The 14930-nt window shown below is 33.5% G+C and overlaps 1 long non-coding RNA gene across 1 annotated transcript in view; it reads right to left on the minus strand.

The window, feature by feature from the left end:
• LOC106103265 overlaps positions 1-14930 on the minus strand; it is a 195421-nt gene that overhangs the window by 22278 nt on the left and 158213 nt on the right. Inside the window, exon 4 of the long non-coding RNA XR_001225615.1 lies at positions 8543-8644. This is a non-coding gene — a long non-coding RNA (uncharacterized LOC106103265). The remainder of the gene's footprint in view (positions 1-8542; positions 8645-14930) is intronic.

Consider the following 14930-nt stretch of genomic DNA (forward strand, 5'->3'; position numbering starts at 1 on the left):
ATAACTATCGTTTTTTTACTCAAATTATTTATCTCTAATTTTAACCTGTGGTTCCTAAACATTTTTCCTCGAAGACCCCTTTCGAAGTTTTGTTTCCGGTTTAATTTTTTTAAAATGAAATGTTTAATATGTACTTTGTTAGTTTTTAAATTTATTACATCTTGGTAGTTCTTACGAGCGCAGCTAACGTGACTTCAGTGTTCAATCAGATGGACCCCCACTTTTGCTTCCAATGATCGTGAACCCTAGGTCTTCTGTGAACCCCAGGAGGATTAAATGGAACACTTTGGGAATCACTGATGTTTGTCGATCTCTTTTCATAGTAAGATCGAGTATTTTATTTTTAACGAAATAATAATTTACCTCGTATGGTACTGTTTATATCAAAATATAGCAAAGTGAATTCTAAAAATGTTATTAATTTTAATTTTAGAGCACAATAGGAATTCATGAAAAAGTTCGTCTGTTATATTGTAGAAATGGTGAAAAACGTTAACCTCTGCCATTCGAACTTTACGCGAGAGAATATTAAAAAATGCTTTTAACGTAACCCTTAAAAATACATTGTGTATCTTTTATATTTTTTATTATAATACTAGCTGTTCCTGTGCGACTTCATTCGCATTCAATTGTGAAAATTTTAATTTTATTATTTACATGCGTCAAAATCTTAATTGCAAATGTCAAAATGACATGACATGATGACAAACCAATAACGATGGGGTCCACTAAACATTAAAAGAAGAAGAAGAAGATGGCGACCTTGCCTCCTTAATGTTGGCTGCTTGTAGTTTGTGGTCCCTTTCCTACATTAATGTTTATTTTCCAATTTATTTACTCCTAAGTTTAATAGCGTGAAAATATATAGCAAAAAGCGTTTCGTAAATGTAGGGCTTTTTATTAAAGAAATAATTATTCAAAAATATATTGTGATTTATTAAAAAAATACATTCTACGCCACAAAGTAGTGTGTATTTACGCTTTATTATAATAGGATAGATTTTATTTATAGATGCGAAAGTTTACTTATACGCGAAATATTAGATTTTAAACAAGTTACAATATCTCTGTGACAAATATCTTAATCCATTCTGAGGTTACCTTCTAACATCCATCCAACCATACATATAAATGTAGTAGAAAGAGTATGATTGATATAATTTTACAGTGGTAGTGCCCGCTTTAACATCTTAGCACGAATAGGCCGGCACGCCCCCAGTAATACCACGACCACACAGAAGACAGACGTGTAATGGAAGCATTTCCATGTTTCGTCTGCCTGGTGTCATTCCATGGTGTCGGATGCCTAATTTAAGTCCCTTTCTCTTTACCACCCTTTTCTTATAAGGAGAGGATGGGAGGGGTAAGTGGATTTAGCGGACCCTTTTCTTATAAGGAGAGGATGGGAGGGGTAAGTGGATTTGGCAGAGGAGGAGATACATAGGAAGGGGAGATATCCTCTTTATGTGCGTCTTCTCCTCTGTCGGATAAGGGTGGACAATGCATCTGCAGCTGCGGATGTCTATGGGCAGCGGTTGCTTCGCCATTTTGGCGAATTCAGGTGGCCGCTTGCTCGTTTGCCACCTCATGTTATAAATAAAATGAATAATATTTACCAAGTAATAAGTAATCGGATTTTACTAATTTTACTTCTTACATTATAAATGGAAAAGTTCTGATGGATACTTGTAACAACGTACATATTCTTAAACGGCTCCAATTTTGCATAGATTTAGATCATAGTTCCGAGCAAAGTCGCAGCAGGATAGTAAACTATAGATACTCGTTAAATTTATTAAGAGCGTCGGTGGCTCAGTGGTTTGAACACTTGACTTGTAATCTGCAGGTCTTGGGTTCGAATCCCGCCATGTACCAATGTGATTTTCGATTTTTCGAATTTCCATATGTACATAATTTACCCGACGTTCTTACGGTGAAGGAAAACATCGTGATGCCTGCACTATCGGCGAAGAAATTCAAAGATATGTGTGAAGTCAACCAACCCGCACTTGGCCAGCGTGGTTGACTATGGCCTAGTCACTCCATATTAGGGTAGGCTCTGAGCCCCTCGGTAGGGCCGTATAGTGAGCTGGTGATGTGATGTGACGTAACTTGTTAAATCTAATAGTAATATTTGCTTCAAATTCATATAAATAACATTATTTTGAATACAAATTATAACAGAACTCGATGTTTCTAAAACTAGTTTGAAACTTATTTCATAACTCGTGTTGTATGAGTTGGAATGGGTTGAATTTTCCGAACATTTGAGATTAAAAATGCGTTTATTTATTTATATTTCACTAGCTGTTGCGTGCGACTTCGTCGATGCAATATTAACGTAAAAAAGTATCATATAATATCTATGTTAGCTACTCTTCAGTGAAAATCCGATCGAAATCGGCGCAGCCGTTTCGGAGATTACCCGGAACAAACGCAGCTTATGGACAGACAGACAAAATTAAATGTGATTTTTTTATCAGCAACGTAAATACATCATCTTCCCGAAATGGATTTTTTTATATCACAAACATACACTCCAATTTTATTATATGAATAGATATAAAAGATAGAGATAAATTAATATTTTGGAAATGTTTAGTATATATTAAGAGGTTTGAATTACTTCACTGAACTAAAAAGAAAGAAAACTAATTTAAATAGTCCAATGGTTATTTAAAAATGTGTTTTAAAGCTATTGTAAAGAAATTATTGTTAAATCTCTTTATATTACAAAATATATGCAAAACACATTGGTGGCAGTTAGGTAATAATCAGAAATTACGCGCTCCTGCGAATGCAAGTGTTATGCAGGTTACACACGAGAGCAAAACAGCGAGACCTCAGTTTCTGTGGAGAATACTGTATTAAATATGACTAATATTTATTATATGTTATTCAAAATGTACAGAATATAACTTAAATACCACGTAAAAGTTATACTTTGGTGTCATTTCTAAATGTAAATTTACAATTAACTATATAACTACTAAAAATTAAATGACCAGTATAATTGAGAAAATATCGTACTACTAGCTTTCACCCGGGACTTCGTATGCGTAGTAAAAAAAAACAAAACCAAGTAGCCTATGTGTTGCCAGACTATCCTCTACATCTATGCCAAATTTAATTGAGATCCGTTCAGCAATTTAGGCTACAAACTCTTACAAACATCCATCTAAACTTTCACATTTATAATATTGTATGAAGTATGATTTTGCCGACGTGTATAGCCTGCATTAGGAACGTTTTGCGCAAATTTGCAGAGGGCTCGAAGCGAACGTAGCTTGTAGCTGACATCGGAATTTGCATTAGTAATAAATTGGCTCGTTTTATTACCTACTCGTGTTCATGTAACATGTTTAGTAAATACTATGGAAACGGAATAATGTTAGTGTGAATTATGTTCATAATTACTGTACCATCTGTACCAAAAAGTATCGGTTACCTGTTTCTTGATAGAGTGAAACTGTTATTCATAATTTACTAGCTGTTGCTCGCGTCTTTGTCCGCGCGGAATTTTTAATAAGCCTATGTTACTTAGTTATAACGTAGCTATTTATAGGTGAAAGAATTTTTTAAATCGGTCCAGTAGTTTTTGAGTTATTACAATACGCATATAAATTCAATTTCTTTTCTCACTATACGAGTATTGTAAGTAAAGAAATAGATAGATTTTATATTTGTTTGACGTGTTATATAGTGTTGAGTTACCTTTCGAAGCCTTTTTTCGCTGTACTTATGGGCTCCGTAATTAATAAAGATAATATATATATATTATTAAAACCGCAGGTTCATAATAAGTTTAACCGCTTTACATTATTTTCTTTTAATTAACAGTGGTAGAGCCCGCTTTAACATCTTAGCACGAATGGGCCGGCTCGCCCGGTGTAATACCACGGCCACACAGAAAACAGGCGTAAAGTGGAAGCAATTTCGCGTTTCGTATGACGAGTGTGGTGCTGGAGGCCTAATTTTAGTCCCTTTCCCTTTCCACCACCTTCTTAGAGGAAAGGATGGGAAGGAAAAATGGATTTGACGGTGGGAAGACGCATAGGAAGGGCAAATGTCCTCTATACGTGCGTCTCCTCCTCCGTCAATAAATTATAGGCAACATCTGCAATTGCGAATGTTTATGGACAGCGGTAGCTTTCCATTTCGATGGATTCAGGAGGCCCCTTGCTCGTTTGTCACGTTATTATATAAAAAAAAATAACCATTTGACTGATAGAATAATTAAAAACATAATACTTTGTAAATACAGTCTGGTTTACTAAGACAAGATTTTACTATTGTTAAAACGACACTAACAGAATATTCTAGTAATTACAAAATAATACAAAATGTATTATCAGTTCTAATCTCTTGTGAATAAAGTTTATTTTCAATCTTCAAGTAATCTGCATACACTTTATATAAAAAGATTATTGGATAAAATCCAATCAGGATGTTAAACAATATCTCGTTTAGTTAGTGAGTTGATTAGATTTCTTTCATACTAGATCGGGAAAGAATATTCTAGAATAAACGCCAACTGCACTGCTTCCTACAAAATTATTTTTACATGAATCTTCTTAGTACTACTCATAAAAATGTAGATTTTAAGTTTACTGATTTATATCTATATTAATACAAGCTTTTGTCCCCGACTCTGCAATAAAAAACTTAGTAAATGCTGTCTAAAAAACTTAGTGTCCTTCCATACTATGTTCTACATCCGTTTCAAATTTCAATGTGATTAAGCAGTTCTGGAGGATACATTCTAACATCCATCCCTCTGTCTAAACTTACGACTTTGTAATATTAGTAAGATTATAAAGAGGAATTATAAAGAGAACTCGTTTAAGGGAAGGTAACGCATCTACAATTAGAGATGTCTATGGGTAGTCGCTTCGCCATTTCGGCGGATTCAGGTGGCTGCTTGCTCGTTTGTCACTTAATAATCTATACTATTATAATAAAGCGTAAACACACACTTCTTTGTTGCCTAAGATGTCAACAATTACACCATATTTTTGAATAATCCTTTTTTTAAAAAGCCCTACACTTACGTCACGCTATAGGCTATATTTATTCACGCCATTAAAATTAGGGGTAAATATTTTGGATAAAAATCCTAATGGGGGAAAGAGACTATAAGTTGCTGTCAACATCAAGGCAGTAAGATTACCCAGGCTTGTCATCATGTCATGTCATTTTGACATTTTAAATTGATAATTTGACAAATGTAGACAAAGAAATAAAATTTTCATAGTTTCATGCAGATGAAACCACACGGGAATAGCTAGTGTAAAAATAAATAAAGAGGAATGATTTGATTTTTTATTTTAAAAAATCTTTTACCATTAGAAAACAAATAATGTTATCCTCGCTATTGCAATATTCAATCAATGAGAAAGGTTGACATGACATAAAAGATAAGAGACACATTTTTGCCAACCAGACCAAACCTGGGCAGATCGCTAGTCTATACTGATATTATAAAGGGGAAAGTTTGGATTTTTGGATTTTTGTATGAATTGAAACAACTGAAAAATTACTCGGCCGAATTCAAATATTCCATCATCATTAAAAAGCTACGTTATTAGTAAGTAACATAGTCAATAAATGAAATACGAAGTCGCGAGCATCAGCTAGTCAATAAATAAGACAGTTTGTACAAACAAAACAATGTTATTAATAGATTTAAATCAAAGTAAACTCGAACGATACGTCTTCGTTTTCTCAATTGGCGTTTGTTTTTTTCTTTAGCCTCCGGCGTGTTCACTGAGTTGCAGAATTATCGGGCAAATGTTGATTTATTGCACGGAATTCGTTTAGCGAAGTGTTTGCTAAAGGATTCCGAGTAATTTGAGTCTGTTCCGCTTTTTGATTTTATACATTTTAGAATAACAGTTGTGATGTTTGTGTTTTTTATTTAATTCGTATAGATTTATCACTTCCAGGGTAAATCAAATAAGAACTAACTTTTTTTATAAGAGACCTGTTTTTCAGGACTTTGACCGCGTGAAATTTAAAATATTACATACGACTCCGTCCGCGTGGAAATTAAAAAAACAAAAATGAGTACCCTTTGTGTTCTGCCCGACTATCCCCAACGTCTATGCCAAATTTTACGAGATCCGTTTATTCTACAAATCTAAGAAACATTCATCCATCTAAACTTTCGCATTTATAATAATAGTATGATTTTCATTCAGTCGTGGAAAACCTGATATCATCTCCCCTGCATTATCTTACTCCTGTAGGGTCGGCGCGCCGGGTTTTCGTCCTCCAAAGCACTCTATCATCCGTCATCTCAGTCATCACTCCCTTCTTTATCATGTCACCTTTCACGCAATCCATCCGTCTCTTTCCATGTCTACCACTACCGCTGTACCCATACACATTCATAACTTATGTCTGTCTTGTTACATGCGATTCATCCCTTCTCATAACATGCCACCACTCTAACCATTTACTCCTTATTTACCTATTTTCTTATTTCTTTATTTATTTTTAATACCTGATATAACTTTTTAAATAACTGTATCATATTCTGCAATATTATATTACAATAATAAGTAATAATTCAGCAAGAATTCGCATCAGCGAACCTCGAGCTTGAAGCCGGCAAACATTTGCGGGCGTGAAATCCCACACGAGCTGAAATGAGCATAATATTTTGTAATTACGTTCTAGAAATGCTTTGTATACGTTTTGGATATTACCTTGTATAAGGGACTTTATTGTTAATGTACAGTCACCTGCATACGAACACATTTATATAACTAGAAACTAGTGTACGCTATCGGTTTCAAAAAAATGTTCATACATTTGTCATGTAGTTCGGAAGCATAGTTACGACGTACAAACGTATTGGCAATTGAAAAGGTATATATATTTCTGATGTTTTGTAAATGAATACATATTTAAGTAGCTGACTGTACTTAAGAATTACGATTACCATTTATTTAGTTAGTTTTTATCAAAAGATTTTATTAAAGTGACTAGTAATGTTATTATTTTTATATCTATACTAATGTTATAAAGAAATATTTATATTTTTGTATGTATTAAAATAACTTAAAAACTATTGGGCCGATTTTATAAATTCTTTCACCATTAGAAAGGTAATTTATCTTTGTGTAACATAGGTTTCAATTTTAAATTTCGTGCGGGCGAATTCGTGAGAAACAGCTAGTTTGTAATAAAGAAAAAAAGATTGCATCAAAGAGTTTCTGACGAAACATGTTAGAACGAGAGGGAGGCAGAGAGTCGGCCATTAAAAATGTTATTCAGGGTCGTCCTTCCTAAGAAGTAGGAAGAAGAATACACAATACATTGTAATCTGTTATATGTACACTACTAGTTAAATACTGATAAAGGAAATCTAAAAACATCTATAAATAGCCCTTAACTTTATTCTAGATTGTTCTCATTATTAAATTAATATTAATAACAAAACAAATTAGTAAACTTTAACAATATTTCGCTATGACTCGCGTACGTTTGCGTTGAGTGATCCAAATAAACAAATGACTTCTGTTTATTTTTGTTTTATTAATATAAATGAGAGAAAATGAAGAAAATTTTCCATACAAGTGTAATTAAATAGAAATCTATTTGTAAACCATTCAAGATTGGGTTTACACTGGTAACAGTACAAATGTATTCTTATCTCTGTTTCTTCTATAATTAAAAGTGTGATACAATATGACTTTCTATAAATAAACCTCTGTGATAATCCACGCTAATAATAAAATCTTAATATTAGAACTCGAGTATATTGACATCGAGGTAATGAAACTAAAATCCAAACTTCAGAATGATACAATGGTAACTTAAATTTTAATTTAGTGTATTTACATTAAATATATCCACTAACGATTAACGATACTGGGGTAAAACTACAAACGATTAACGATACTGGGGTAAAACTCCACCAACGATTAACGATACTGGGGTAAAACTCCACTAACGATTAACGATACTGGGGTAAAACTCCACCAACGATTAACGATACTGGGGTAAAACTCCACTAACGATTAACGATACTGGGTTAAAATTCCACCAACGATTAACGATACTGGGGTAAAACTATGTACCGCATTGTGGGTGGTTATTTTATTTGGACACTAAGGGGGGCTAAAGGTTGTCGCGCATTTCTTCACTCCTCGATCACCCCGCATTCGTCTTGCGTTTACCGCAGCTGTTACCTTACGCATCGTCACAATGTGGTCTAAAATTCATAATTTTTATCTGACATTTTGAATGTCATTTTTTGCTTGGTAATGAGTTATAGATAATTTTTATTTCGAATCTATACAACATTATAATAACCGTACAGATATTTAATGCCTTTTACGTTATTAAATTTCTTTGTACGTACAAAACGATATTCAAAAATTAAATGAAAATTATGAAATCCGAAATAATCCACAGTAATGGATTGATTCACAAACGGAGCAGTGTCGGGCGGGTAACTGGAGGAATGTGCGACAACCTTAATCCAATTTCATGACATAATTTATCAAACTTTAATGTACACGAGTTTACTCACAGCTTGAGCGAGGAGCGCGAGTATGACGAATGCCACCGCCATGACGTCACGGAGCGCTGTCGTCCTCTGAACTCATATTACTCCTTCTAACTCATTGTTCATCTGAAACAATACAGTTTGTCGTTTAATTAAGATTGAAATTAAGATGCAAGGATGAATTATGATCAATTTTACAGTGTTTACAGCGGTGTTGTCATATTTGTATGTAAGATTCCATTATGATATACAGATTTCACCCGTGACTCCGTACGCGCGGAATTTAAAAAATCTTAATTAGTCGTCTATGTGTTCTCACAGATTATATCTACGTCTATGCCAATTTCGTCGTGATCCGTTTAGCCGTTTAGTCTGAAAACTTTTACACTGATAATTAAAACGTGTTCTATATGACGCTTTCCTAATCTATAAATATACTTCTATACTTGATATAAGGAGGAAAGATTTGTATCTTCGTATGTGTTGAAATAACTCAAAAACTACTGGACATTTTCAAATATTATTTCACCATTAGAAAGCTTCGTTATCTAGGATATATATTTAAATTAGACGTGGACAAAATCACGCAACAGCTTGTCTAAAATAATCATAAAAACGAAAGTTTAGTTAGAGTTTGTAGCCTTAACGGCAGAACGGATCGCGATGAATTTTGTATAGACGTAGAGGATACTCTAGAAAAAGCCATAGTCACTTTTTTAAATTTCCACGCGAAAGAAGTCCCGGGTGAAAACTAGTATAGTATATTCGCAAACAAAATACGAAAATTAATATGACTTGTAAAAGTTTGCAAAACAAATGCAACCTACGAACCATGACAAATAATAACCTCTCGAGACCGAAGCGTATCGGAATTGCTAACAATTCACGTCGCAGCAATTCCCTAGTGATATATTATACGGCAAACTTATGCAATGTATTAGACTGGGAACGTAAATAAATATGTATTTCCAATTATCTTTTATTCGTATACATTTGCATTTATTTATTAAAAAACACAATTATTTGATACTGGCTGTTGCCTGCAACATAAGATAAAAAATATAAAAAAGCACACATGCCCGTCTATGTCATCTACCTTTTAGTGAAAGTCCAGTCGTAATCGGCCCAGTCGTTTCGCAGATTGTCCGGAACAACTCGGCTTGCAGACAGACAGACAAAAGCTAGTGCGGTAGTAAATCTGTTCTCAAGGTCACGTCAACGTGGTTCACATTTCGTTACTAGAGAAATAAAACATAAAATATACACTAGCTGATGCTAGCGACTTCGTCTGCATGGAATTAAAAAAGGTAAAAAATATGTTACTCAATCGTAACATACCTTTTAAATGGTAAACAATTATTTTAAATCAGCCAAGTAGTAGTTGAGTTATGCCAATACATACAAAAATAAATAAAAAAAATCTTTCCTCTTTATCACATTGCGTATAGATAGATAGCTTTCTCATAAAAAAGAATGAACTAAAGTCAGATGCAATCAATGTAGCTAAAACAGGCATAAAACTATTCACTTCAATGTGAAAGTTTTTCAAGAGATTTCCCGCTCGAGTTGTACAATCGTGAATACGGAATAGCGTCGTATTGGCTCGGATCACACGGATTTATTAGTGAAAGCGTACACACCTCCGACTGTAATCCTCTTGGGCAAGTTTGTCGAGAAGTTTCCAGAAAGTTCTCGAATCGCGAAAGGAGAATAAAGTATAAGGGATTTGAAATATATACCTTTTTTATAGGTACTATGCACAAAAAACTATAAATTCTATAACACAAAATGTGATATAAATATCTTCGTGTACAAAATATTCGTAACTGGGTTATCATACTTCATACTAATATTATAAATACGAAAGATCAGATGGATGGATGTTTGTTAAAGTTTGTAGCCTAAACGGCTGAACGGATAGCTATGAAATTTGGCATAGATGTAGAGGATAGTATGGAAGAACGCATAGGCTACTTTTGTTTTTTTTTCATTCTTCGCGGACGGTGTCGCTGGCGAAAGATAGTAATACAATAAATAACATTCATTGATCGGTGACGTCATTACTTCGTAACAGAATTCGTGACCCAATTGTTTGGGTATCGAATATTTCAAATATACAGGTCCCGCTTGGATTTAAATATAACAAGGCTATTGAAAACAAATAATTTAAAAATAAATTGCATATGACGAGAACTTCAACTATGAATTTGAAGGACTACATAACCGTAACGTAGAGCTGATTTTATCGCAAATCAAATTGAATTCTATTCAATTGAAATAAGGTTTAATTTCACTTTCCACATTTTTTAACTTTAGCTCTTGATAACAAAAGACGTGAAAAGTAAAATAAAACTTACTGCCAACTGTATAAAGCTCAATTTTATTTGAGATATAAAATCTGCTCTGTTCTACGTTCATGAACGAATTACGCATAATGTAAATACTGGTGCGCCCCATATTGATTAGACCCCTGGTCCAGTGCCCTGGGCGGTTGTCTAAACGGGCCTCTCTCAGGTCTCTCTTTTACTTACTTTCGTATCCCAAATAATCACAAAATAAACAAAAGTAAGCCTAAGTGTCCTACCAGACTATCCTCTAAATCTATGCCAAATTTCATCGATATCCTATTAGCCGTTTAGACTGCAAGCTGACAAGCATACATCCATCTTTAACAAACTTTCGCATTCATAATATTATCTAGCTTTCGCCCGCGACTCCGTCCTCGTGGGATTAAAAAAATAAAAGTGAGTAGTCTATGTGTTCTTCCAGACTATCCTCTAAATCTGTACCAGATTTCATCGAAATCCGTTCAGCAGTGTAGGCTACAAGCTAACAAACATCTATCCATCTAAACTTTCGCATTTGTAACATAATTGTGATAGGCATTCTGGTGATGCCTACACTAGGCAATACAGGCAATGCCTGCCTTGCCTAGTGTAGGCATCACCAGATTAATCGTATTTTAACCACAATTTGTATTTATTTTTTAATTGGTTATAACTGTTGTTAATTGTTAATCTGTTATTTTTCAATAAAATTATATCTATTTCTATTTCTATAAGATTTGCTATTTATGTATCCATTATACGAAGTTATTGTTATAATAAGTTTTTATGATACCATTAAAATAGAGCGTTCAAAATTAACCAAATCTGCATTACATTCATTTAATACGATTACCATAAAATCTTGATTCACGAAACTCTCGTAGGTTCAATTTAGTTTGAACATGTCCTTATTCTGTTAGTGTCATTGTAATACTATTAGCAATTAACCGTTTGTTCCTACATTTCGATTACACAGTTAAGCGACAATAGTCTTAAAAGCTATAAAATACGGTGTATATTGCAGTAACGTTTATTTTAAGTAAATAATCGTGTTACTGTTATAAAAAACTGGTATCTTCATTTTTAACGCAATTGTAGCATAGCTTTTATATTTTTTTAATATAAAGGCTGATAATCTTACTAATCATATTACGAGTAATATTATAAATGCGAAAGTTTAGATGGATGGATGTTTGTTGGAGTTTGTAGGCTAAACGGCTGAATGGATTTGGATAAAATTTGGTACAGATGTAGATGATAGTCTGGAAGAATACATAAGCTACTCACTTTTTTTATTCCACGCGGACGGAGTCGCAGGCGAAAGCTAGTAACTATTTATAAATACGAAAGTTTAGTTATGTTTGTTAAAGTTTGTAACCTAAACGGCTGATTGGAACTCAATGAAAGTTGGTTGGTTGATGATATTTATGACTCAAGCTTGTAATTAAAAAGGGTAGATAGAGATCACAGATTTCCATTTGTCGTATTGATTTTCAAGAAATCGATTTAATTTATTGAATAGCGATTTTAGTCTCTACACCGTAGTTAAATATGAAACAAGACCTAAGTTTTAATTGTTATCTGTTTTCTAGTTCATGGGGGGAGGGTGGGGTTTTAACCCCCCAACCATTTATGGTGCAAGTTGTCGCGACGTTTGTCTAGACTAGACTATCAAATATTGACCTAAAGCTTCGATAGCTTAGATTATATTACGGTCTTTAACCGTTTTATATATCGAGTCTGGGATTTTCTTATTTTGTTTTCTTATTAGGTTGTATTTTGTGTATGTTATTTAAATTTCGATTTATGCTCATTTTTTTTATAACATAAGCTGGCAAACGAGCAAGCGGCCACCTGCATCCACCGAAATGGCAAAGCGACCGCTGCATATACATTCCCAATAGCGGATTCATTTCCTACCCTTGATCGACGAAGGAGGATACGCACATAAAGAGGATATTTCCCCCACATGTGCGTCTCCTGCATCGTCACATACACGTTCTTTTGCCCACATCATTGCGGAATCAAAAAAAAGGTAACTCGCCTTTATCTTCCAACCTAAGGTAAGTGTACCAGTAATTGATATATAATTCTCCAATATCAACAGCTCCAATATCATTCTCCACATGAGAGTCTGCAGGACTGACTGTCGATACCTTAACTGATTTGATTGTTAATGATTGGTTTTCGTTTTTCTCGTTTGTATTTTTTTTGTTCAAGTGTATTGTTGTATTGTGTTGCAGTTTGTTTTTGGAACTGATTAAATGTGTATTATTATTATATTATTATTATTATTAACAGCTGTCTAAAGTGCACTCTGTTCTCTGAATTTTTAAGTGTAAAAAAAATGTATCTATTCTGTTTTGTCACTAACAAAATTTAAGAAACTTACTAACAAGTTTATGAGCTGATTGTACGCTTGAAATAAAAGTTATTATTATTATTATATTATTACTAGGTCTCTTATATGTGTGCCAAATTTAATCAAGTTCCCTTTACCTGCCTTGGATCGGTAGTACATTTATTGAAACTGTCACATCTATACATGTATATTAAAATTGGAGTGTCTGTTTGTAACATGAAAAGAAAAATTCGAGATTTCGGAAAGATGACATATTTGCATTGCAGTTAACGAAAATCGAATTTGAAAATTTATTGTCTGTCTGTCTGACCGCAAGCCGTGTTTGTTTCGGGTAATCTTCGGACTTTCACTGAAGGATAGCTGACATAGACGGGCATATTATAGGCTTTTATCGTGTACGAAGTCGCGGGCAACAGTTAGTTTAAAATATTATTATTAATCATGATTTGTTTGATTTTAAATTGAAGATGTCTAGTGCGATTACAATAGTATTTTTGAACGCGCGTTGTTAACACACCTGTAAAAATATTTAGGAGTTGGTTTCGGCTGTCGAAATGTCTGTATGTAAATTTCTCTTTCATTTCCCTTTGAAAAAACAGAGAGAAGAATACAATGTACAGGTGATAGGCAAGATTGGTAGACAGTTACAAAAATGTTGTTTTAAAAATAACATTGTCTTTTAACATATTAAAAAACATATCCGTCGCTATATTTTAATGCATTTTATCACGCATTCGATATTATATGAGTAAGGTACATCAGACCACCATTTCTGAATCCTATGAAATTCAGTAAATCTATTCTATACTAATATAATAAAGCGTAAACACACACTTCTTTGTTGCCTAAGATGTCAGCATTTACAGCATATTTCTGAATAATTCTTTAATAAAAAGCCCTACACTTACGTCACGCTTTAGGCTATATGTTTTCACACCATTAGGGGGTAAATATTTTGCATAAAAACCCTAATGTGAGAAAGAGACCACAAGTTGCTGCCAACAAGAAGGATGCAAAATTGCAAAGGTTTGTAATGTCATGTCATTTTGACATTTGCATTTGATATTTTTGACATATGTAAACAATAAAATATTTTTTTCATAATTTTATGCGGAAAAAGTCACACGGGAACACCAAGTTTTAAATAAAATAAAAATACTAATAATATAAAGTAATCAAAACATTGTTATTTTACTCATTTTTATCTTTAATATCCCATCACTTATTCATAATACGATAAAATACCCAATACGTTTGCAAAACTTGATAGCGACCACTCGAAAAAGAACCTCCATAAAGATTAGAGAAAAAAACATTATAACGCACTAAATAACGTCCACTTAACTTTAATCTTAATACATAAAAATCACATTAGCATACAAATCTTACTAATATTAAATAAATAAATAAAATAAATAAATATTATAAATGCGAAAGTTTAGATGGATGGATGGATAGACGGATGAACGGATCCCCATGAAATTTGGCACAGGTTTAGAGCATAGTCTGGAAGAACACATAGGCTACTTTTTATCCCGGGAATAGTTACGGTTCCCGTGGGATTCATTAATTCAGTTTTTTATGTTTACTTAATCATTCTGCAACGGTTCAACATATCTTATTGAAATTTGGTACAGATATAAAACAAAGTCTGGAGTACACATGGGATAAGCTTCATTCCCGAGAAATGTCCGGTTCCCGGGGGATAAGTAACTTTTTTTTA

Source organism: Papilio polytes, unplaced genomic scaffold (assembly GCF_000836215.1).
Source record: "Papilio polytes unplaced genomic scaffold, Ppol_1.0 DF823835.1, whole genome shotgun sequence".
In the NCBI taxonomy this organism is placed as follows: Eukaryota; Metazoa; Arthropoda; class Insecta; order Lepidoptera; family Papilionidae; genus Papilio; species Papilio polytes.